The sequence below is a fragment of the Pyrus communis genome, chromosome 10 (assembly GCF_963583255.1).
Source record: "Pyrus communis chromosome 10, drPyrComm1.1, whole genome shotgun sequence".
NCBI classification, from domain to species: domain Eukaryota; kingdom Viridiplantae; phylum Streptophyta; class Magnoliopsida; order Rosales; family Rosaceae; genus Pyrus; species Pyrus communis.
The window spans coordinates 22,945,924-22,971,129 of record NC_084812.1 but is presented as its reverse complement, the minus strand read 5'-3'; the positions used below and the strand labels follow the sequence as shown (position 1 = coordinate 22,971,129).

Sequence of the window (25,206 nt, the reverse complement as noted above, 5' to 3'; positions counted from 1 at the left end):
ATCTTCCAAATCTTTTCCTTCATGTGCACTCATTTTGACATTTGGCTCCATCGGCGTAGAGATCAGCTTGCATTCGAGCATTCCGAACCTCTTCAATAAATCTTTGGAATACTTCTGTTGACAGAGAAATATTCCTTCTTGTGTGCGATCAACCTCTAGACCAAGGAAGTGCTTGAGTTGGCCAAGTTCCTTCATCTGGAAACGGACTGATAAATTCTCCTTCGTCCGAAGAATTTCTGCCTCATCATCACCGGTTATGATCAAGTCATCCACATACACTAGCACGACAGCTAGCTTTCCTTCATTGGCTTTGACAAACAAGCTGGAATCTGCAGGTGTTACTGAATAACCACTTTGTGTTAGAAATTCAGCAATCTTACCATACCACGCCCTTGGTGCTTGTTTTAGACCGTAGAGTGCTTTCCTCAACTTGCACACGTACTCGGGATGAACTTTACTTTCAAAGCCCATTCGCTGCATCATGTAGATCTCCCGATCTAACTCTCCATGCAAGAAAGCATTCTTCACATCCATTTGGTATAGATTCCAATTTTTGTTAGCTGCAAGTGCAAGTAGGACTCGTACGGTTGTAAGCTTTGCTACTGGACTAAACGCTTCATCATAGTCTAGTCCGTATTGCTGAGAGAAGCCTCGAGCCACCAACCAAGCCTTGTACCTTTTAACTGAACCATCAGGACGACGTTTTATCTTGTACACCCATTTGCAGAATATGGGTTTCATATCCCTTGGCTTTGGCACCAAATCCCGAGTCTGATTTTGCTTAAGCGCAGTGATTTCTTCTTCCATAGCTCTTATCCATTCAGAACTCTGTGATGCTTCTTCAAACACCTCAGGTTCTTTTGGTGCTCCATCAGTTATGGCAGCATTGGCATATTTAGGATTTGGCTTTCGTACTCTTGTTGACCTTCTTAGTTGTGCTTGTGGAGTTGATACTTCCACTTCACTAGGTCTAACTTCTTGTGGTTGTTGGTACACACCTGTTTGCCAAGGACTCTTAGGTACTTCTTGCTCGACATCGTCTCCAGCAAGCAAATCTTCAGGCTCATCTGGACTTGATTGGATTTGGGCAGCTTGGTCTCCCAGTTTCCCTTGCAATGTATCTTCTAAATCTTTTGGGTCGGGCAACGCCTCATTTTCTGAGCACCAACAAGATGATGCTTCTGCATCCCATTCTTCCTCCAGGGCTAGAGACGCAATGACGTCCCAATCATCTTTGTAGTCAATGCGTTCTGGTGTTGTTACCGTGAGGGCTAATTCTTCTTCTTCCTCCGTAGCGAATAATGCTTCAACATCCCAGCCATCTTCACTATTCTCCTTCGAACTGGAAGTAGCAGTATTACTTTCAACAGGCTCTTTCTTCGTCCAACAATCTTTTGCCATGTGGCCATTCTTTCCACAATTGTAACACTTGCCCTCAAATCTTTTATTATTCTGGGACTGACCACGGTTGCCGTGATACTTCGGAGCTCCCCCTGGCCGAGAACTCCCTCCTCCTTGATGACCTTTTTCCTTGTCACCATTTCTTTTAGATCCACCACCAGCGTACCGCTTGAAGGTGCATTTGCTTTTGTTGGTGTAGAGCGCTTCCTCTTCACTCTTCAGTGAGACTCCTCCCATTTGCTTGGCCATAGCTTCTTGACTTGCAAGCAAATTTTCAAACTCAACAAGCGATGGTTGTGTTGGCCATCCTTGTATAGCGGCAATGAACCCTCGATATTCATGTCTCAAACCATGGATAATTATTCTCTTCATCCTGGTTTCCCCAATAGGAGCTGTTGGATCTAATTCTGAAATTTCGCGGCATATCGACTTCACCTTGTGAAAGTACTGGGCAATCGTCATGTCGCGTTGTACCATCGATAGCAGCTCATTCTCGAGAAGTTGCAATTTTGTATCGTTCCTCTTCGAAAAGAGTGTAACAAAAATGTCCCATGCTTCCTTTGGCGTTTTGGCATCCCGAATGTGCTCCAACATTTCTTCTTCAATTGTGGTCTTTAAAGCAAACATCGCTTTGCCTGCTTTAATTTTCCACTTTCGCAAGACGCCGTTAGCATCTTCCGCTGCCGGTTGTGTAACTTCACTACCACCGACAACCTCCCACAAGTCTTGACCTTGAAGGTAAGACTCTATACACGTTGCCCACGTGTTATAGTTTTGGTTGTTGAGCTTCTTGATTCCTCCAACAACTTGAAGATCACCCATCGTATCGGCAAGACTTTGACTACACCGAACAAGCTTGAGTGATTACCGTGCAGAGTAATACACTACTCTCGACACAAAGAAGCTCCCTCTCAAGGTTTGTGATAACCCCAGCAATAATCTCAAGAAACCTTTTCTGATGTGGAAGATCAGTGAAAACTGCAACCACAGAGCATACTCGGAATTTCAAGAGACTTTACAACCAATGCTCTACCAAGAACGATCCCTGACCGACTTGGCTCTGATACCAATTGTTGAATAAGAAGAGTATCCAAGATAACTCTAATGATCCCAAGAAGAAGAAAATAGAGCACACACTAAAAGAAAGCTCACAAAACAAACTAATTAGCAAAGCTTTTCTTATTTAGCTCTAGGCTTTGTTTCTCCTTGGATGATTTACAATGCTTGAGAACTTAGGTATTTATAGCAAACCAAATGATTAAACTAAGATTATTTATTACCACACAAAACACATTAATTGCACCTAATAATTTTTATTCAACCATACCTAACATTGCCTAACTTTCCTTGCCTAACTTTGACATTGATTTTCAACATGCAGTTGTTGAAATGGGTAAGAAGTTCGGAGCGAACTCTACCAGGTGAAATAGTGGAAACGGAAGATAAGTTACAAGCTTTGTTTAGAAGACCTTTTACTGAAACCACTATTGCATAAAGGCATGAATTGTATACTAGATTACAATCACTACTTGCGCAAGAGGAGGCGTTCTGGCGTCAGCGGTCTAAAGAAAATTGGTTGCGTCTTGGGGATCAAAACACAAGATACTTCCATCAAAAAGCAACTCGACAGCAGAGACGAAATGGGCTTCATGGTTTATTTGATGAGTCAGGACAATGGCAGAAGAGCAAAGATGGTATGAAGTTGGTTATTATATCCTATTTCATGAAAATGTTTGACTCCATCGGGTAGTAGATGCCTCAGGGATTTTAAGTAAGATGGTACTAAAGGTCACGGATGAGATGAATCAAAGGCTTCTGTTGCCTTTTTTTGACGAAGAAATTAAGAATGCATTGTTCCAAATGCACCTTACCAAGGCGCCAGGACTTGATGGAATGACACCTGGGTTTTATCAGAAACATTGGGCAGTTGTTGGTAAAGATATCTGTGAAGGGGTTCGGCACCTTCTTGAGTTCGGGGAATTATTGCGGAAAGTTAACTACACACATGTAACTCTGATACCCAAGAAATTTGATCCTACATCTATGACCGAATTGAGGCCAATCAGTTTGTGCAATGTGATATACAAGATATGCTCAAAGGTGCTTACGAATAAATTGAAGAGTATCTCACCAGATATAATTTCCCCTTCACAAAGTGCGTTTATTTCTGGTAGATTAATTTCTGATAATTGTATGGTGGCATCAGAAGTTGCTCATTTTATGAGGAGGAAAACTAGTGGTTGGAATGGTGTGATGACACTGAAGCTTGATATCAGTAAGGCTAATGACTATATTGAATGGTCTTTTTTAGAACAAATAATGCAAAGCTTGGGTTTTGCGGAAGAATGGATTACTTGGATTATGAGATGTGTCACTTCTGTCTCTTACTCATTCAAGCTTAATGGGGAATCGATAGGATTAGTACAGCCTAAAAGGGGTATCAGGCAAGGTGATCCATTGTCTCCTTTCTTATTGTGCTTTGTGCCAAAGGCTTATCGGCATTATTGGATGCATGGGAGGCCCAAGGTAGAATACAAGGGATAAAGGTTTGTAATGATGCACCTAGCATAAATCATCTACTCTTTGCAGATGATAGTTTTATCTTTGCTATGAGTACTTTACAAGAGTGTTGCGAGTTGAAGACCTTGCTGTGGCCTTATGAACAAGCATCGGGGCAATCAGTTAATCTATCGAAAAGTGGGGTGGCATTTAGTGCTAATGTAAATGAGGTGGATGCTCAGCTACTTGCGGATTGTTTGGGTATGACTCGTGTGTATTACCACGAGAGGTATCTTGGCTTGCCGGTATACATGGGTAAGTCAAAGAAACAAACAGTTGCATATATAAAAGATAGGTTATGGAAAAAAAACTCAATGGTTGGCATGAGAGTCTCCTAAGTAGTGGGGGGAAGGAAATCTTAATTAAAACCGTGGCCCAGGCTATTCCATTATATACCATGCAGACTTTTTTGCTCCCAAAAATGTTCTATGAGGAATTGAATCAGATGGTTGTTTGATTTTGGTGGGGCAGGGAAGTCGGCAAAAGAAGCATTCATTGGGTGAGTTGGAAACGTATGTGCAAGCCAAAAAGTGAGGGTGGTTTAGGCTTCAAAGATTTGTATGCTTTTAATCTTGCTTTGCTTACTAAGCAAGGTTGGTGCATTCTAAAACAACCGTAGTCTCTGGTGGCGCAAGTTTTTAAGGCTCGATATTTCTAGCAATCGAACTTTCTAAATGCCCTAGTGAAGTCCATTTGCTCTTATTGTTGGAATAGTATTGCAGCAGCTAAGGTTTTGATTCACCAAGGTGCTAGATGGCGTGTAGGTGATGGTTTGCAGATAAAAAATAAGGGGATTCTTGGTTGCCGAGAGAGACTTATGCCAAGGTGTTGAGTCCGGTACCCCTTGGAGTTCACCCTAATCTTACTATTCGTTCTTTGATGTTGAAGGCGGATCATATGAGATGGAATATACAGGTGGTTTCTCGAATGTTTTTTTCCCGAGGAGGTCAATCTTATTCTAAGTATTCCTTTGAGTTTCTTTAATCCGCCTGATGAGTTGATTTGGATCAAGGAGCCTAAAGGAGTATTCACGGCTAAGAGTGCATATTTTGTAGCTCAGTCTTGTAGTGACATATGTGGGGATGTTCCCATGGGTTCTGAGACGCCGGCAGAGATCAAATTCCTATGGAAGGCACTTTGGCGTGCTAAGGTTCCGGGGAAGGTTAAAATTTGCATCTGGCGGGGTTGTTTAAATGCTCTGCCAACTAGAGTTAATTTGAAGGTGAAGAAGGTTGTAATGGATGACTGTTGTGTTATCTGTGGGACGGTACCTAAAACGGTCAAGCATATTATGTTGCCTACCCCCACCCTCGTGCAACATGGTTTTCTAGTCCGTTGGGTTTACATTCTATGCAACAAAAAGATGTGGGATTACACGATTGGGTGGCAAGAATGGTTTCGATGTTGTCCACGGAAAGCTTTGAGTTATTCCTTATGTTGATGTGGAATATTTGGAAAGCTCGTAATGAATTACTATGGCGGGGTTCTTTTTTACCACCATAGGAACTCCAAATTCAAGCACATACTTGGTTGTTGGAGTTTAAGAAATGGAATGTGGTATAGTCGAAATCTCATGTTGTAGAAGTTCATAAATGGAAGAAGCCAAAGGAAAGGTGGATAAAGTGCAATTTTGATGGGACATGGGATGAGCCAAACAGCAAAGGAGAAGCTGGACTGATTATCCGAGACGCGGCTGGGGAGTTTATCGCTGTTCTGGCGATGCAAATGGAGGGGATTAGTCGACTCTTATGGTGGAAGTTGCAGCAGCTCGGGAGGCTGCTCTATTTCTTAATAGATGGCGTCACTAGAAAGTAGTGATGGAGAGAGACGCCCTGTTGGTAATAGCTACCATACACAATAACATAGAGGTTAATTATGGTCCCCTTGGCCATATATTAGTTGACACACGACGGCTACTACAACCTGTTCAACAATGGAAGGCTATTTTAGTGCGTCGTGGTGCCAATGAAATGGCACACAGATTGGCTCGCCGCGACCTTAATCTGTCATAACCGGTTTCGTGGTTTGAAGAACCGCCTGATGTAATTTCTGATCTTATTTTGGAGGATATTTCTAATGCTTAATTTTGTTTGGTGCGAGATACTTTTTTTCCCTTCATTCGGGTTTCCCCGGGAAGGTTTTTATCGAGGCCCATTATTAGCACATTTTCCATTGATTGTACGTTGTTCCCTTATAAAATGAATATCATACTTGTTTTCAAAAAATATAAATAAATCAGTTCTAATTTACATTTTTTTTAGTAAGCAGTGGACAAAAAACTACACAAATAATTAAGTTGTATTGGGTCTCTGTCTTCAACCATGCAAAAAGATAAAATTATTTCCAAATAAGATGTCAAATTTTAATTCGAATGCTATGTAATCAAATTTAAAAGTAGGAGCAAGCTCCAAACAATATGTCAATCCTATGTGGATTGACATATGAGTTTTCATATCAAATTTGACATATAAGAAAAAGTGATGTCAAATAATTTTTAATTATTTTATTGTCTGAATCCATTAATGCATCAATTATAGACCTTGAAAATTTATTTTAATGGGTTTCTTTTTAAAAAGAGTTATACAAATGTCATTTATAACAAAAAAATCACATTGATTGGAAAAGGGAAAAAAAAAAAGAGGAGAAAATACGATATTGGCATATCAACCATCAAATTAACATTTGACATTTATCTTTTGACATTTCTATTAGAAATGCTTTAAGACGCATTTTCATTTGCTTGACTAAAACAACCCAACTAATTTTGCTTTGACTAAAACGAGTCAATTACAAAAAGATGAGGCGAGTTTGCATTTGCAATTTTTCCAGGAAGTAGATAGGAACAAGTGTTTTGAAAATTTTAAACCCTTAAATTTTCCCAACCATGTAATTAATAGAGCTCTAAATTGAGAGAAATCGTAGTTATTATAATTCACTACTTATTTCCAGCTCTAAATTGAAAATTCTAAACCATTCCAAATGGTGGTAAAGCCAGAAATTGTCAGGGGATGAACGAAATTTAAAAGGGTAAAAGATTTCAAAAAAATTTAGACAATGAAATCCTTTCAGTTAGTAGACAATATTAACATTGTTCATAATTTATCAAGCCAGTCGTATTACACACTACACGTAATTGCCTACAAATCCATTGACAAACTAAATCCACTAAAATCCATTGCCAAACTGTAGAATAGAAACTACTGGCCATTTTTGTAAGTAGTATTTCATTGTACAGTTTTCGTTAACTGATCAAATTGTAGAGTAATCTATATTTATCCACCTCCAGGAATTGACTCAGATAATAACTTCCCTGGACATATGTACATTAAACAGAGGATTTTAATCAATATGACACCCCTAATGTTAAATCCTAATCAATTAAAACGGCAAGACTTGACTTTTACACTAATCAATTAAATAAATAATTCTTGCTAACCAAACAGGAAATAAGATGCGGATGAAAAAACACACCTAAAACGGCACGATTGGTTTCTCGACAACAGCCAAAAAAATTCCAAATTGCCTTTTTAGACGATGGAATCGAAATCGAAACGGACAGACACAGGAAGATATAGATTGAAGACCCTTCTAGTAGCTTCAAAAAGCAGGGTGGCGATGACTGACACGTGGCCTGGGAAACAGCCGCTTAAACTCTGAGGAAAAGAAATAAAGAAGATAGCACCCAACAAAAGGGCATAATCGACTTTTCATTGCACAAATGAGGAAACATAAAGGACACTAAGCTGAAACAGAAAAGGAACCGGGAACCAATATAAACCATAAAAAGTATACAACACGATCACCAACACGTGGCACAATCAATGCTCACCTACCATGCAACAGGCGACATGACAGGCACAATCAATCCTCACCTCCCATAAGGCAATCATACATGACATGACAGGGATGCAGGGCACCATGGGAGGAGAAGTCAGGAGAGAAAAAGGGCACAAATATCTCAATTTTTAATAATTGTTTTGTCCATGATCTAATTTTTTTTATAATTTTTTAATATGTTGTTTGCCACCAAGCCCGACGTGGAAGACAAAAAAAGGAGCAAAACCAAGAAATAAAATAACCAAAAGCCAACGGGAGACAGGTGGGTTTTTTAAAATTTTTAACAATTATTTTGTGCATGCAATCTAATTTATTTATAATTTTTTATTGTGTTTCGAAGGTGAGATGGCGTGAGGCATAGCAGGTAAGCATGCCAGGGGAAGTCAGAAGAGAAAAAGGAAACAAATACCTAGAATCAAAAGGGCAAAACGGCCAAGCCGAGCAACACGTGAGAAAAAAAAAGGATGAAGGAAAGGGGTAAAAACGACATTTCATGTAGCATCTTCAATATGCCAAAAAAATGGGTGTTAGATCAGGGGCAAAACCGGAACGACACTGTTAATAAACAGTACTTTTCCACCGGCATTTAGTATATATAGAATGAGCCAACTAATTAGCGCCTTAAATATTTCCCTGGCAAAGACACAGCATTTATTTTCATCTGCTTGACTGAAACGCCCCAATTAATAATAATTGCTTTGACTAAAACGACCCAACTAATTTTGCTTTGACTAAAACGAGTCAATTACAAAAATATGAGACGAGTTTTCATTTGCAATTTTTCCAGGAAGTAGATAGGAATGAGCCAACTAATTACTAAATAGAGCCTTAAATATCTCCCTGGCAAAGACACGGCATTTATTTTGTTTGTTCATCGATCGTAAACTATGGCGCTTGTGAGAGCAGCTCAAGGAACATCCTCTGATTCCAACACTCATTGGGGTTACCGTTACGATGTTTTCTTGAGTTTCAGAGGTGAAGACACTCGCAGGACTTTTACCGACCACCTCTACACAGCCTTGAACAACGCAGGATTTCTCACCTTCCGAGATGACGACGAACTTGAGAGAGGAGAAGATATCAAGCCAGGACTACAGAAAGCAATCCGGCAATCACGAACGTCTGTTGTCGTGTTTTCGAAAGATTACGCGTCATCCAGATGGTGCCTTGATGAGCCTGTCATGATCCTTGAACGCAAGAGGACTACCTCGGACCATGTAGTATTACCAGTCTTCTACGATGTCGATCCATCCCATTTGAGGAAGCAGACGGGAAGCATCGGAAAAGCATTTGCAAGACACGAGAAAACTCAGTCGCCGAATAAGGTGCGGGGATGGAGGGAGGCACTTGCAGAGCTTGCTGATCTAGCAGGGATGAATCAAGCTGATGGGTAACTTTCATTTGCCCTCTTTTATCTTTCTAGCGTCAATATTGGAAGGTTAATTTATTTTTAACCAAAAATTTGCTTTGCCTTCCTTTTTCTGAACAATTTGTTCTTATCTCTCTAAACCCATGTGTTTTACAGGTGTCGAGTTCGAATCCCCTCTTAGTTCGAATCCTCTGTGTATACAATAATTCTTTTACCAAAAGTGCATATAATAACTTTCATAATTTCGTTTTCCCTTGTTTCATGTTGTCAACAAAGTTTCATTTTTATTTTTAGCTAATTAAGTTGTGCTGTCAAAATAATGTGTAAGTTTAGCATCCTTCCGGTTGTTACCTTTGTAACTTTCTTAGGTAGACAACATGTTTGATTTATATTTCATTTTTTTGCAAATTCGTAGGTACGAGTCAAAGTTTATCACAAAAATTGTCAAGGTGATTGGTGACAAGCTAATTCGCACACCCTTGGCTGTTGAATCCAACTTGATTGGAATCCAATCTCGAGTCAAAAACATCAATTTGTGGTTACAAGATGGATCAACTGATGTTGGTATAGTTGCTGTGCATGGGATGTCTGGAATTGGGAAGACAACACTTGCTAAATATGTTTACAATTCAAATTTTACAAGTTTTGAAGGGAGCAGCTTTGTTGAAAATATCAGAGAAACGGCAAGTCAACCGAACGGGTTAGTTCAAATGCAAATGCAACTTCTTTATGATATTTTGAAGGGGAAGAAGGAGAAAGTGCACAACGTCAGTGAAGGAATAAGTAAGATTGAAAGAGCCATAAGCTCTAGAAGAGTTCTTCTTGTTCTTGATGATGTAGACCATATGGACCAATTAGATGCAGTACTACCGATGAAAGATTGGTTTTATCCCGGAAGTAAAATAATCATAACAACAAGGCGTGAAAGGTTGCTAAAGGCACATCAAGTTACTAAGGTCCACAGAGTTGAAACTTTGGATTACGATGAATCGTTGGAGCTCTTAAGCTGGCATGCGTTTGGCCAGGACCATCCCCCTGAAGGTTACATGGAATATTCAAAAAAGCTAGTGCAACATGCTGGAGGACTTCCATTAGCTCTTCAAGTTTTGGGTTCTTCTCTGTTAGGCGAAAGTATGGGTGTGTGGGAAAGTGCATTGGAGAAGCTAAAAGTTATTCCTAATGGCGAAATCATGAATAAACTAAGAATAAGCTATGACAGTTTACAAGATGACCATGATCGGAAATTATTCCTCCACATTGCTTGTTTCCTAATAGGAAGGGACAAAAACTACATTGTTAGAATACTAGATGGATGTGATTTCTATACAACTGTTGGCATTCAAAATCTCATTGATAGATGCTTGGTGAAAATTGATAAACACGACAAGGTGAACATGCACGATCTGATTCGTGATATGGGAAGAGAAATAGTTTGCCTAGAATCAGAAGAGCCTGAGAAACGTAGTAGACTATGGCGTCATAAGGATTCCTTGCAAGTACTGAGGGAAAAGACTATGTAGAAACATGCCTTTTAGATATAGATATAGATATATATATATATATATATATGTTTTTCTCTTCTTGTGAAAATTATCCATATTAATGTTGTTCCCTTTTTTCTTTAGGGTACACAAACAATCCAAGGTCTTTTCCTGGACACGCATTGGCATCCTGCAAACAGTCCAATAAACACAAATGAGACAGTCTTTGAAACCAATGCATTTGAAAGGATGCACAAATTACAACTACTCCATCTTAGACGTGTACGGCTAGAGGGATGTTACGCAAATTTCCCTACAGGATTAAGATGGTTGTGTTGGCCTGAATTTCCTTTGGATTCTATACCCATTGATTTTCCTTTGGAGTGCCTAATTGTTCTTGAAATGCAATATAGTAGCTTGACACAAGTCTACAAAGGAACAAAGGTATGTTACTCTACGCATCTCAATTCATTTTCTTTCTTTTGCTTTTTTAAGTTTTGATTCGTTGACTAAATTGCATATGTTAGAATTAACTCCCACAAATATTATTTCTCTTTTTTTTTTTTCTTTTTTTTTTAATTTTTTTTCCTGCAGTTTCTTCCTTCATTGAAGATCCTTGATGTGAGCCATTCTCATGGCCTTAGTCAAACCATGGACTTCTCATACTGCCCCAATCTAGAGGAATTGATTCTTGTAGATTGCGAAAGCCTGCTTGATGTTCATGAATCCATTGGAAACCTAGAGAGACTTGTGTACTTGAATATGGAGGATTGCAAGAATCTTAGGATGCTTCCTAACATGGGCATGCTAAAATCACTTGAAACAATCAATTTATCTGGTTGCTCAAATCTTGATGAGATGACGAAGAAGATGGAATCTGTGAAAGTTCTCGAAACAGATGGTATTCTAAGTGAATTACGGCCTGGTACAAGTTCGAGTATCTTGACTTATTTGCCATGTTCTTTAGTAAGGTTAAACCTTAGTGGGTGCAATCTTTCTGATGATGCCTTTGCTACGGATTTAAGTAATCTATCCTTGTTGCAATATCTATATTTAGATGATAGTCCAATTTCTAGGCTACCTGTTTTCATCAAAGGTTTGAGGAGGCTCATTGTTCTCTCTTTATCAAGATGTAAGAGGCTCGAATCAGTTGTGGGGCTGCCAAAAGTTGGATTGCTTACTGTTCATGGTTGCATATCATTAAAAACTATAACATATCAAGCCAATGAGTTGAGAGCATTGACCTATGAGGGTGCGAACCACAATGTACTTGAGTGGGAGTACTATCACAAGTTAGAACCTATTGGCAGAGTTGATGTGGAAATGATGAAACTTTTCAGCTTGCACAACTTGGAAATGAGGAAACGTTTCGGCTTGCAAAATTTTAAACCTATTGGCAGAGTTGATTGGATTTGGAGTCCCGTTCAGGTGCCTCTCTCTCTCTCTCTCTCTCTCTCTCTGTCACACACACACACACACATCGGAAAGAGTTGCCTAATATAGTCGTTTCCATGCCATGTACACAGGGACTGCATCAACATGGTATATACAACGTATTTTTTGCTGGGAATGAGGTTCCTGGTCGGTTTAGCCATAAAAGTACCAAGTCCTCAATTTCTTTTATTGTGCCTTTTCTTGCAAGTCACAAAATTCGAGGCTTGAACATCTTTGCTACCTATGCAATCAAGGTGGTTTGGGGTGCGGCTTATTGTCGTTCTCCACTAATGAGTATTGAAGTGAGCAACAAGAGCAAGGGTCTGAAGTGGGTCTATGGCACAAGATTCTGCCGTGGTCAAGGAGTGAGAGGAGGAGATGTGACATGGTTGAGCCATTGGACATTGGACAATGAAACAATAATATTAGAATGTGGAGATGAAGTGGTTGTTTCCGTAATGACGAGGGAAGAAGAGGTTGTTTCCGTAATGACGATGGAACATTTTGAGACTTTTCGGGTAAAGGAATTTGGTGTGGAGCTTGTGCAAGAGCACCAAGACAAGATGAGTACCAAACACAACACCACTCCAGATCCTAATGATCCATTTGTCATCGGTGGAGATTTGTCACCGCTGGAACACATATCAGGAATGTACTTGTTATCCTGGTTCAGTGAAGCAGAAATGAAAAATGTTGATTTCTGTAGGCCGAAATGGTTGAATACCCTCATCATGGACTCAGGTAAATTATGCTCCATTAAAGCGGTCTGCCCGTATTCATTTCATTTAAGTTGTCTCAAAATTTTCTGTTATTTGTATGTTTTTCAGACAAAGAAGAAGAGCAACAGAGCGATCTTGATCACAAAATTGCAGCAGCGAGTGCCAGAGGCAATAACTGCCATCTGGGAGGATGGAGGGGGCTAGTCACTGCTGCCGTCTTCCTTCTCACGCTAACTCAAATCGTTCGGCCCTCCATCTCTCAGAAAAAGAAGCGACAGTAGTCAAAAAGCCCTACATGAGTTATTAATTTTACTAGATACAGACATCTCTACATTATCACCTTGTCTTCAAGATGTTCTCTGCCTTCAAACACAAGACTTGGGAGTTCATAACTAAGCCATGTTAACCGCTTGGGATATGAAAGACCCTTGCTATCCTATTAGATATCAAGTTCAAATGTCTTCAGCATCATCAAATATTGTGTACATTATGGCATTAGCGTTACCAAATTTTTCTTCCCTGCCACTGATTGCTTACGACCTCATGCAAAAGAAAATTAACAGGGATATCCGGCATCACTTGGGCGTATACAATCATAAACAATTTCAAAAGCCACAATTTTTAAATGCAATCTGACTGTTTTGATTTACCGAAACGCTTATAGATTTGGATAAACAGTATATCACATTGAAATGCAATCATGTATTACGTATGAGATGCCCTAATAATTTTACCAGAAGATGCTGGGTCAATTGTCTCAAAAAATTCTTTTCAGTAACTGCTGGTAAAACTCAGAGTCATCCAAAATGAAAATTGAAGTAAACACCACAAACGATGCAAAATATTGTTCAAATATGGTATCAAATTAACAGAATGCATCCTTCCTCAAACAATGAATTTGTACCTCGTTTGAGAAGTAAAATAGCACTAAGGAAATTGTAAAATCCATGGGACATTTAACTGCAATGAATTTATAGATGAGCATGACTACAAGTAGAAGATTTTTTATACCAGAACTGCCCTACATCTCAAAGTAAACATGGCAACATAGATTTTTTACAAGTATGATTTACAAATTCATTTCAATGTTCTTTGCCGGCCCCTTTGGATAACAAACAAATTTACTTTAGTGCCTAATGGAATTTCAATGTCAGAAAACTATCAACGGGTATATTGCATATTAAACAGTTGAGACAAAATAACATAACAGGCTGATGTATTAACTGATAAAAACTATATATTGAAGTATAACAAAAGTTAGATACTATGGTATTGAAATACAGCAATAATAGTAAGGTACTTGAATGTTACGAGAATTTTAAACAATAAAACAGAAAAATTCCACATTTCCTTTTGCTGCTCCATATGGAGCAGTGAAATATGGCATGAAGATGAAAAAAATTATTTCAGTTTTATACAAGTATTGATAGACTTCAACACGAGCATATGTAGTTAGTAGAACATAATTCTTCTCAGAATATCTAAAGTACGATCTGAGTACCTCGACAGCAACTGAGAAATCTGTGACCAATCCTCATCACCATCACCGTCAATGTTCTTAGATGACTCTGACTTCTTAGATTGTCCAGATTTACCTTCAGGACATGATATTTACTAGGAGAAGCACTACATGAACAAATGCAGTATGAAACTAATGAAAATGAAAACAGTACAAACTAGGACAGTCGATTAGACCAAAGTAGCATAAAAGTCTTTTCTTTTTTTTTTTTTTTTTTTTTTTTTGCTTAATCAGGCTAAGGTTTATACGAGATCAAGCAGGAAAGATTTGTCCTGGGGCAGATTACAAATCTGGCTTCATCTTGGCTGGCTATCCTCAGATCAACAAAGCAAGACCCAACTGATTTAGCTTCTATGCCGACATTATGCTTTTGACCACTGGAACATATACCTAAACCCTATTGATGTTTCCTTGAATGCTGCATACAAAATCAGTGTCTAATTTTTGTTGAATACAACAATATTTCTGACCGATCAAACTACTCTGAATTTCCAACCTATTGTGTGTAAACCATCACCTGTTGGGACTGCCTTGATCTCAATTAGAACTAAGCACAAACTTTATTACAATTCAACTGACCCAAAGCTGATGTGCGAAGATTTAGGTTAACAATTGAGCCGGTCCAAGCTCAAGCTCGATGCTTTGTACTTTGGGATGAGCTTGGGCAAGGCTCAGCTTAATCCATTCCTCTTGATTGACACTCTTACTCTCGTAATAATAACTCAGTACCAGCATAGCAAACCTTACACATACTGGCAATTCTTATCACGCCAATAGCAAATGCACAACAATAATAGAGAGCCAATTGTATTACAAAATAAATATAATAGTATGATAAATGTACTTTGCACATACTATCTGTTTCTTGAACGATGGATGGATTCTTCTCAAGTAAAGCCTGTAACAAGAAAAAATGGCATGATGTGATAAATTTTAGCATATACAAATGTCAATATTAACAAATTGTAATAATTTATATTATATTACCACAAGGTATGAAGCTAAACCACAGACCAAGTAGTACTAGGTAGACAACAAGTTTTTATGACAGCTACCTCTTGTAGTTCCACTAGAGAATCTAAAGTTCGCTTTGATGAGTCAACTAGATCAGAATATGCTGTACTGACAACCTGATGTGAATCACAAAATAAAGACCTAACTGGCTCCTGCAGACAACCTCTCGGGTAAGAACATAATATCTTAACATGTCAAAAAGCTACAAAAAAAAAAAAAGAGGAGAGGAGGGGGGGGGGGGGGGGGGGGGGGGGGGGGCGGGAAGCAAAAGCGACATGTGGTAATCTATTTGAATTTGAGAATGCTTTCTGAAGCAAGAATCTGAACTCAAGAGCTTTGTCCCAGAGAGCCTTCGGGAAAATGAAAAAAAAATAAAAAATAAAAAATGGGTAAAATAAACATCGATCAAACAATAATCCACTACATAAATATTTTTTGTCAACTTTAAGGCGAGGCATAACAAGAAGCTCTAATCAAGGAGCAATAATTTCATGATGAAAATAAAACCTATTTCATGGATATTACAAGAGCTATTATCTTGAACAACGCACCTTTTGGTTCTTCACTGCTTGACCTTTAAGAAGATCTTCGTCCTTATGGCACTTTAGATTCTTTAAAATATCTCTGCATGGAAAGAGGGAATAAACGATGAACAAAATTAACTTCATACATCCGCCTATACCTATGTATAGATGTGTGTTCCTTCTTTTTATCTCGAACTCAATAATTGCAGACGCATGTATAACTTCTGTAACCTAATATCAAATTTCGTCACCAACCTCCAACTGCTATGCATATTATCTCCTACACTCACATTATTTAGTTCTACGTCGTCAGTCTAATTAAGCATCACAAGTTTTTAATAAAAAATAAAAGGATTGTGAACAGAAGTCTCTTACTGCTCCTGATGACGAAGATTCATGTATTCTTTCTCGAGTTCTTCCATCTCGGCATCTTTATTATCGTTTTTCTCATAATCATTTTCCTCTTCCCCTTCTTCTCGTCCATCTTCTTCCTCCTCCTACCGCCGTGCTCATCATCAAAGTCATCCTCTTCCTGCTCCATCTACATCACAAATCATCAATTAACAACACAATCACCAAAACAAAACCAGATAACTACCGAAACCAAACAACAGACTTGCAAACTAAACTAACATTCAGCTCATCGCTGTCGAAGTCACCATCGGTCCTCAAACACACTGTCACTGTGACGAGCCTTCCTCCCCATTGTGAGGCCTGACCCCTAGAAATTCAAACACCCAAATATTTATACAATTTACTTCCACAAAGATTTTAGCTGGTGTGACATACAACTTCATTTCATATATTCAAACTTCATCAATCCCGAATTCTAGAATTGATGAAATTTCCTTTTTTTTATTTGAAGCGAAACAAATGATATGTATACAGAAACATTTATATATATATATATATATAGAGAGAGAGAGAGAGAGAGACCCTAACCTTTTGAAGCTGAAAGAAGAAGGAGGACGGCGAGGGCTAGAGAGGCAGAGACAAGTCTGAGAGAGAGAGAGAGAGAGAGAGAGAGAGAGAGAGAAACCCTAACCTTCTGAAGCTGAAAGAAGAAGCAGCTGCAGGGTTTGGGCTTGGGGGTTTAAGCATTGATATGGAATTTACCGGGTTGGAATTACCCGACTCTAAAACCCAAACCCGGCTGCTAAACGTTGTTCTCAAATCTGAAATCCTTGCCGGATCCTTTTTTTCCCTTCATTTTACCATCAATCATTATTTCAAAATTATCAAAAAAATTAATTATAATATAAAGTTATGTTAATCCAGCACATAATCAAAAATAGTTGAAATTAGGTTTTGCTCTAATATGGGGGAATTTTTATTTGCTTCTTGCTTTGAGTATAGGATTTGAAAGTTCTTTAGGTTTCTAGATAATAACAGACCCAGTATAAATAATACGACTATTAGTCCAATGTTGCACCAAACGCTTGATTAATTTAGTCAGTATTATCCAACGACTATTTATCATATCCGACTGAAATAGTCAGTACAATTCAACTTGCCAAACGAGACCTTAGTGTCTTAGCTCTAACATGAAAAAGTTTGAAATCCAACACTACCCCACGTGCATACCACCTAACCTATCATTGAAGTATTTTATATACAAGAGAAATAGAGTTGAAAATTTAAACAGCAATTTGATTTTGATTTGAGCATATGCAACCGCATCTGCACACATGGGTCTTGCTGAAGCTTGTTCCTTGCATTTTTATGGTTCCAATCAATATTTTTTAGATCAAATAACTAGTTTTTGTCTTAATCATTTTATATAAGGAAGCTTTAATGGAAAAAGTTTCACGCAACAAATTTGCATTGAAAAACACATTAATGAATGATTTTTAATGAAAATTTTGAAGAAACATTTGTCGTTTTTATGAAGAAAAAATTGTTGATGTCAACTTTAACTTAATTGTGATACTGATACTGTATCTAATCTTTAACTTATTAAAATACTACTACTGTCTTTTGCTCTTGTAACTAAAAAAGTTCATTAAGTGTGTTTGGATAAATAACAAATTTGAGGCCATTTTCATTAGTTGTTCTTTATGTAAATGATGTTAAATAAAAAGAGAACATGGAAATGAAAAAGGTTTTTTTTTTTTTTTTTTGTTAGACATATACTTCATTTATAAAAGAAAATGTTAAAAAAGATAAAACGTTAAAACACGTTACATCTAGGTCAAGTGCGCATAGAAATCCAAGCAAAACATATGATGACCCAATTAAAATCAGTCCATTGCCACAAGTCATTACCGCCACATCCACCATGGACCTCGCCATTCTATTGCTCGGGTCATCTAATTTTCTGTCAGCACCAACAAAACACAATCACCCTAAAACAAAAACACATATATAAAGCAGCCCCATTTGAAGAAAAAAAAAAAACTACTCCCTAATTTCACAACATTAAAGATCGCAACCAATACATAAAATTGTATCTAAAAAAATTCAGTCGCCAAAAAAGTAAACCAACACCAGCAACCATATCTAAATTTTCAGGAATCCCAATTTCAATACCGATTCCAAACCAAATTTTCGAGAATCCCAATTTTGAGAATCCCGAAATAGTTTCGGGATTTCGGGACAAATCGGGAATCCCGAAATGGTTTTGGGCTTTTGGACAAAAATTTGACATATTATGCTTTTGGGCTAAAATTCAACATTTTATATTGAAAATTTGACATATAGGCAAGCCCAATCTGCCAATTTGTTTATACTAATCTGTGCACAAAAATGCCAATTCAAAAGCATATGTGTACACTGCACAATCTGCCTATTCAAAAGCAATCTACCAATCTGTGCACAATAGCATCTGCCTATTGCTTTGAGTGAGACCGAGCTGAGAGAGAGAGACTGAGAAATGAAATGAAAGTTAGAAACTGGAGTGGAGTCAGTTCAGTCCTCGATGGGGACAAACAAAGCTAAAACCTGAAAGCCTAACAAGGAATAGATGGACGACATAGATTAATTTGAAACAATCTAATGGTTCAAATTAATTCTAATTATAATTAAAAATAATATATATATAATAATTAAAAATATATATTTTCGGTTCGGTATGGGAATACCGAAATATTGGAAAGGCAATCCCGATTCCCATACCGAAATTTCGGTATTTTTTCGGTATGGGAATACCAAAATTTTGGGAAAATCGGTTTGGGACATTTTTGGTTTGGGATCGGTATTTTTTTGGTTTGGTTTGGGAATTTTGGGAATTTTTTCCACCCCTAACCATATCCACCCGAAGGCCCATAAAGGAAAATTTTTTATGCCAACAAAGCAAATAGACAAAACACCATCAATACTGTAGAAGGAGGCGGCGCAGAAACCTAAACCACCAAAGTGGTTTTGCACACCTTCATCTGAGTGAAATTAGAAAACTTTTCAACCCAATTTACTGATCATCTCCACATAAATACGAATTTTGTAACAGTTTCCCTCCAATCTCTCCCATCTCCTCCAATCCCTCAATTATACCCATATGTCTTTTGTTTGTGGATTTGTAATGAAATTGACCTAGCACCCTTGTTTCGTGTTAGTCGTTCTCACATTCAAAACAAAACACCACAGTTTTCATGAAGTGAGCACCACATGGGGAGCTTTAAATATGCTCGAAATTTCTAATTCGGTTTATTTATTTTTTTGCTCATTTAAGTTCAATTTACAAGTGAAATGAGTTGAGGTCAAACAAAATAATAGACTCGTTAATAAAATAAGATGTACCTTATCTCTATTACAAATCCAACAATGCTCCTATACTCCTCTTTGAAAAATATTCAAATAATTATTTATACCTTTACCCCCATGATTGATATTATTTGTGTACATGCCTTGAATGGTTGAAACTTTTTACTTTGGGCACATAACTTGAGTGGTTGAAGCTTTGTAGGTGAAGCTCTTTAGTTGAAACTTTGTAGGTGAAACTTTTTTGTTGAAGTTTTGTAGGTGAAGCTTTTTGGTTGAGGCTTTGTATGTGAAGTTTTTTGGTTGAAGCCTTTTTGAACCACATAAATAAATTTTGCTTCCACACTCTTGAGTAAGAGTGTGGAAGGCTTTTTGAATTCTTGTTGAAGCTTTCGGTTGAAGTTTTTTTGAACCATACAAATAGATTTTACTTCCACCCTCTTGAGCAAGAGTGTGGAAGGCTTTTTGAATTTTTTGTTGAAACTTTCGGTTGAAGCTTTTTTGAACCACATAAATAGATTTTTCTTCCACACTCTTAAGCAAGAGTGTGAAAGGCTTTTTGAATTTTTTGTAGTTAGGCAAAGTGTGAAGCTTCCTCTTTTCAAGGTGTGGGAGGCTTCCTCCCTCAAAGTGTGTGAAGGCTTTTTCCCTTCAAAAGGTGTGAGAAGCTCTCTCCCTTGGGTGTGGGAAGCTCTCTTCCTTCAAGGGTGTGAGAAGTTCTACCCTTTAAAGTGTGGGAAGCATTTTATAGGACTCCATAAATTGATTTTGCTTCCACACTCTTGAGCAAGAGTGTGGAAGGCAATCTACATGTAGTTTCATATGTGTTGAAGTTTTATTGGCCTTCTCCACATGTCATAATAAATAATTAATTAATTTCGGATTTTTTTTGGCATAATTTTTTTTTTGCTAAATTTTTTTTTCTGCCAGATTTATTTTTTTATTTTTGTGAACTATGGACAAGAAAATGTGGGAGAGACCACATATATAGATTTTGCTTCCCCACTCTTGAGTAAAAGTGTGGAAGGCATTTTACATGTTGTAGTTGTTGGAGGTTTGTTAAACCATATAATACAATTTTGCTTCCACACTCTTGAGCAAGAGTGTAGAATACAATCTACATGTTGTAGCTGTTGAAGGTTTGTTTATGTTTTAGTTGTTGAAGGTTTGTTGAACCATATAATATGATTCTGCTTCCATACTCTTGACCAAGGGTGTAGAAGACAATCTACGTGTTGTAGCTATTTAAGGTTTATTGAACCATATAATACGATTTTGCTTCCACACTCTTAAGCAAGAGTGTGGAAGGCTTTGTTGAGTTTGTATATGCCTTTTCCGAGTTGTAAGGCTTGAAAATTTTTGACTGCTTATGAATGCTAAGAATCTACAGGTGCAGGTTGTACTGTTCTTCCCTAGTTGATGAAAAAAAGGTAAGTTCTTTCATCACCCAGTTGGTGAGAAAAATGGTGAGTTGCCGAGGCAAAAATGTTTATTAAAGTACTAGTCATGCCTTCCACCACCTAGTTAGTGGTACGAAGGTGAGTTCCTTCATTATCTAGTTGGTTAGAAGAGTGGCAAGTTGCCGAATCTCAACATTGTTTATTAGAGTACTGGTTGTGCTTTTCATCACCTGGTTAGTGATACGAAGGTAAGTTCCTTCATAACCTAGTTGATAAGAAGAATGGCAAGTTTCGAAACTCAAAATTGTTTATCAGAGTATTGGTTGTGCCCTTTATCTCCTGGTTGGTGATAAGAAGAGTGGCAAGTTACCGAAACTCAAAATTGTTTCTTAAAGTACTGGTTGTACTCTTCATCGCCTAGTTGGTGATACAAAGATGAATGCCTTCATCACCTGGTTGGTGGAAAAAGTGGCAAGTTGTTGAAGGATATTAGAGTACAGGTTGTAGTCATCACCACTTGGTTGGTGATACGAAGGTGTATTGCTTCATCATCTAGATGGTGAGAATAAGGGCAAGTTGCCGAGGCACATTGTAGCAAGTGTTGAATGGCAAAATGTTCATTGACACCCCTTCAAAGCTCTTATGTATGAATGTGTTGAAATGTACGATGTTTATGGTGATTGACATGAGTGATGCTTATGAATGTTTTGTTATGCATAAAGGAATCCATTGTTTGGATATGTGAATCATGTTGGTTATAACACTTAGTTTCACTTACTTTATGTCAAATAAGCATGATGAGGTTCTGAGATAGAGTATAGATGTAGGTCAGCGTAAACCAGGTGTTCCAATGCTAGGAATGTAAAAGACTCAGATGAAGTTGTCTGAATTCCCTCTTCATTAAATATTTGTCGAATGGCTTTTGTTACAAATGATCTCAAACGGTTGAAGGTCAAAACATTTGTAATGTGTATGCCTTCTTATAAAAGCATTACCTTCAGCACCTAGTCCCCCATTTTGAAAGAGCGAGGCTTGACCACACGGTCATAATAGTTGAAGGTACGTTCAAGGGTTGTCTTGATACGAACCTTTATCCCTCTTGTTGTAATGAGCTTGTTGAGAGTACAAATCATTTATCTTGTCAAGAGACGAATACATTTGGTTATTTAGTAGGTAGCTAAGTGAGGCAAGAGAAAATGCAATGGGTGTCTAGATGGCCAAAACCTTCTCCCTTAGTAGAACTTGACTTCCACTCCTTACTTGTTGATAGGGGTTAATCATAGGAGGGTTCCCTTGGTATGTCACTGAAGCGATAGGCATATTCACGCAATGACCCGTCTAACTTCTGACGAATGGTGTATAACTCATAAGCAGAGTGTAAGTGATCAACTTGGAAGATGTGTTGAGTCACGAATGGTCTTCTTAGCTCATTTTCTTATATTTCACAAATCATTTAAATCCATTTGTTTTTTCCTTGGCAAATAGTAAAGGGAAGCTAAGAGCATGTCCACGGGTTGGTGGAAGGTAAGGCAAGGTCCCAAAAGATGCCCTCCAACCCAAAAAGCCATCTCCATAAGTTCTAATTGATAGGGGCAAGTGGTGGGACAAACACAATCCTCCAAAAGCCCAAGCAAAATAAGTTTAGCCTTACACCAGCGGGCAAGCTGACATTAGCATGATGACATGCTAATGCTGGCCACAACTTTGTTTTTCTCTTAGGCACGTATCACACAAGTGCAAAAATAGGCAAGCAACCAATTGTAGCTGCAGAGGTGGTCCCTGTTGCAACAAACCAGCAGCAAAGCCCCAACGACTTGTTGACGTGGCTTGCCGTGAGTCGTTGAATTTCCAACCAAACAAATTAAATTATTACCATTGCCACACATGGCATGTTATGGTGTGTCTAATTTCAAAATTTGAAAATCAACGACCAAGATTAACCCAACGTAAAAAAATTTAAAAATATAAAATAATTAGGCCATACGTTGGATGCCCTAGCACCACGCATTGGATGCCCTAACACCACGCATTGGATGCCCTAACACCACGCATTGGATGCCCAAAGTTGTAGGCTACTGAGAATAATATTGTTTTAATATCGTACTAGGTTGTAATACTATGCTTTTGCCTTGTATTTGAAATAAATTATTGAAATTAGACAATCACTTTATTTTCAAGGAACAAATTTACAAAGCATAAAAAAATTTATATATATATTTGGCAATAGTATTATTGTCTTTACCCTTGCCCTTTCCAAAAATGGGTGGAATTGTACAAACGCAAGTACTATTCAGAGTGAAAAATAAGGGCAAATTACTTGCCATTGCCCTTGTCCTCTTGAGACGATTATTATTGTTAGATCTCACATTGTCCAAGGGAGATGATCCTCTATGCCTTATATGTATATGCCCACCTCCATATAGCACGAGGCCTTTTGGGAGCTCACTGACTTCGGAGTTCATCGGAACTCCGAAGTTAAGCGAGTTTGGGCTAGAGCAATCCCAGGATGGATGACCCCGCTAGGAAGTTGCTTGTGAGTTCTTAGAAACAAAATCGTGAGGGCATGGTCGGGGCCCAAAATGGACAATATCGTGCTACGGCGAAATCGAGCCCTGGATGTGGTGGATCCCAGGTCGGGATGTGACAATTTGGTATCAGAGCCAATCCCTGGCCGGAAGTGTGCCGATGATGACGTCGAGGCCCTAAAGGGGTGGATTGTTAGATCCCATATCACCCAAGGGAGAGGATCCTCTATTACCTTATATGTACATGCCCACCTCCATATAGCACGAGGCCTTTTGGGAACTCACTAGATTGTTAGATCCTACATCGCCCAGAGGAGAGGATACTCTATGCGTTATATGTACATGCCCACCTCTATATAGCACAAGGCCTTTTGGGAGCTCATTGGCTTCGAAGTTGGGCTAGAGCAATCCCAAGATGGGTGACCCTCTGAGAAGTTGCTCGTGAGTTCTCAGAAACAAAACCGTGAAGGTGTGGTCAGGGCTCAAAGCGAACAATATCGCACTACGACGGAGTCGAGCAAGAGATGTGGTGGAGCCCGGGTCAGGATGTGACAATTATTTACTTTAAATGGTAACTATCTTAAAGGAACTCCACCTGGCAATCCACCAATAAGTGGACTTGTTCTTATATGACACACATCTCAGCAACGATAAGTTTCTTTGTTTTACGCAAACAATTTTGATGGATTTGGTAATAGATTTTAGCAGTACAAAGGCAAAAAGAGACAAAGTTGAGGTTTAGGGGTTAAATGACAATTTGTCTAAGCACTTTTGTTTTCTATGCATTTGTTCTTAATTTAATTTATTTTCTCGCAAGTAGATTCAGTTTCAATTCTTTTTAGATTCTGTCTTGATCTTCACCTCCACCATTTCATATTATTTGGTTGTTCATTTAATGTCTTGTTTCGGGGCAGAGAAAGAACGTAGGTTGAAAAGAGGTTTTTTGCTCAGCTATTCAATCGTTTGATTAGAAATCAAATTCAAAACGCAAACACAATAATTTTCCAATCTTTTTTACGCCGGCCATTCTTGACGACGTAATAACACACCCACGAATCTAAAACCAAAGAAAAATCAAAATCCTTCATGCTCGCCTGAAATCAATTTGAATATATAGAGAAATCTCTCTAATTTGCCTAAAGCTCAATACTTTGGTAATAGCGTTACGAATAAAAAGAGTGACAAATGGACAAAAAGAAACCATCTCTGATTCTCTCCCCCTTGGACACATCAGAAAGAGGATATTATCTTTAATTCCATCTTTGACTGCCATTAATACGGAGAGAGAGAAGGGCAAGTATATTACAGTGAGTGAGGCAGGGGCAGAGGCCAAAATCCGAACTCGAAAGAAAGAAAGGTGGGGAAAATGGCGATAACACTCAGCAGTGGGTTCAAAATGCCAGTAGTGGGTCTGGGTGTTTGGCGCGTGGGAAGGAAACGAAATCAGAGACCTCGTTATCAATGCCCTCAACCTTGGCTATCGCCATTTCGATTGCGCTGGAATCCAACTATCCATCATCCCTTATCTTTCTCTCCTCCATTTTCTTCCATTAACTTAATTATCATCCAACCTTACACTTTCTTGTTTGTTCATATGGGTTTGATTTCTTTCCTTTCCTTTCATTAATTTGTCATCTGGGTTTCGTTGCATCAACTGCTTCTTGTATGCTAGAGCATTGTGTTGTGTGTGCGTGATGTAGGACAGTAGAAATGCATCGGAATGTAGAA

At 38.3% G+C, this 25,206-nt stretch overlaps 2 pseudogenes; one reads left to right on the top strand and one right to left on the bottom strand.

Annotated features, from left to right (window-relative positions):
• Positions 1-8,566: 8,566 nt before the first annotated feature.
• LOC137747164 (disease resistance protein RUN1-like) lies at positions 8,567-13,378 on the top strand (annotated as a pseudogene).
• A 1,135-nt stretch (positions 13,379-14,513) lies between these two features.
• On the bottom strand, positions 14,514-24,965 carry LOC137748016 (uncharacterized; annotated as a pseudogene).
• Between the last annotated feature and the right edge of the window lie 241 nt (positions 24,966-25,206).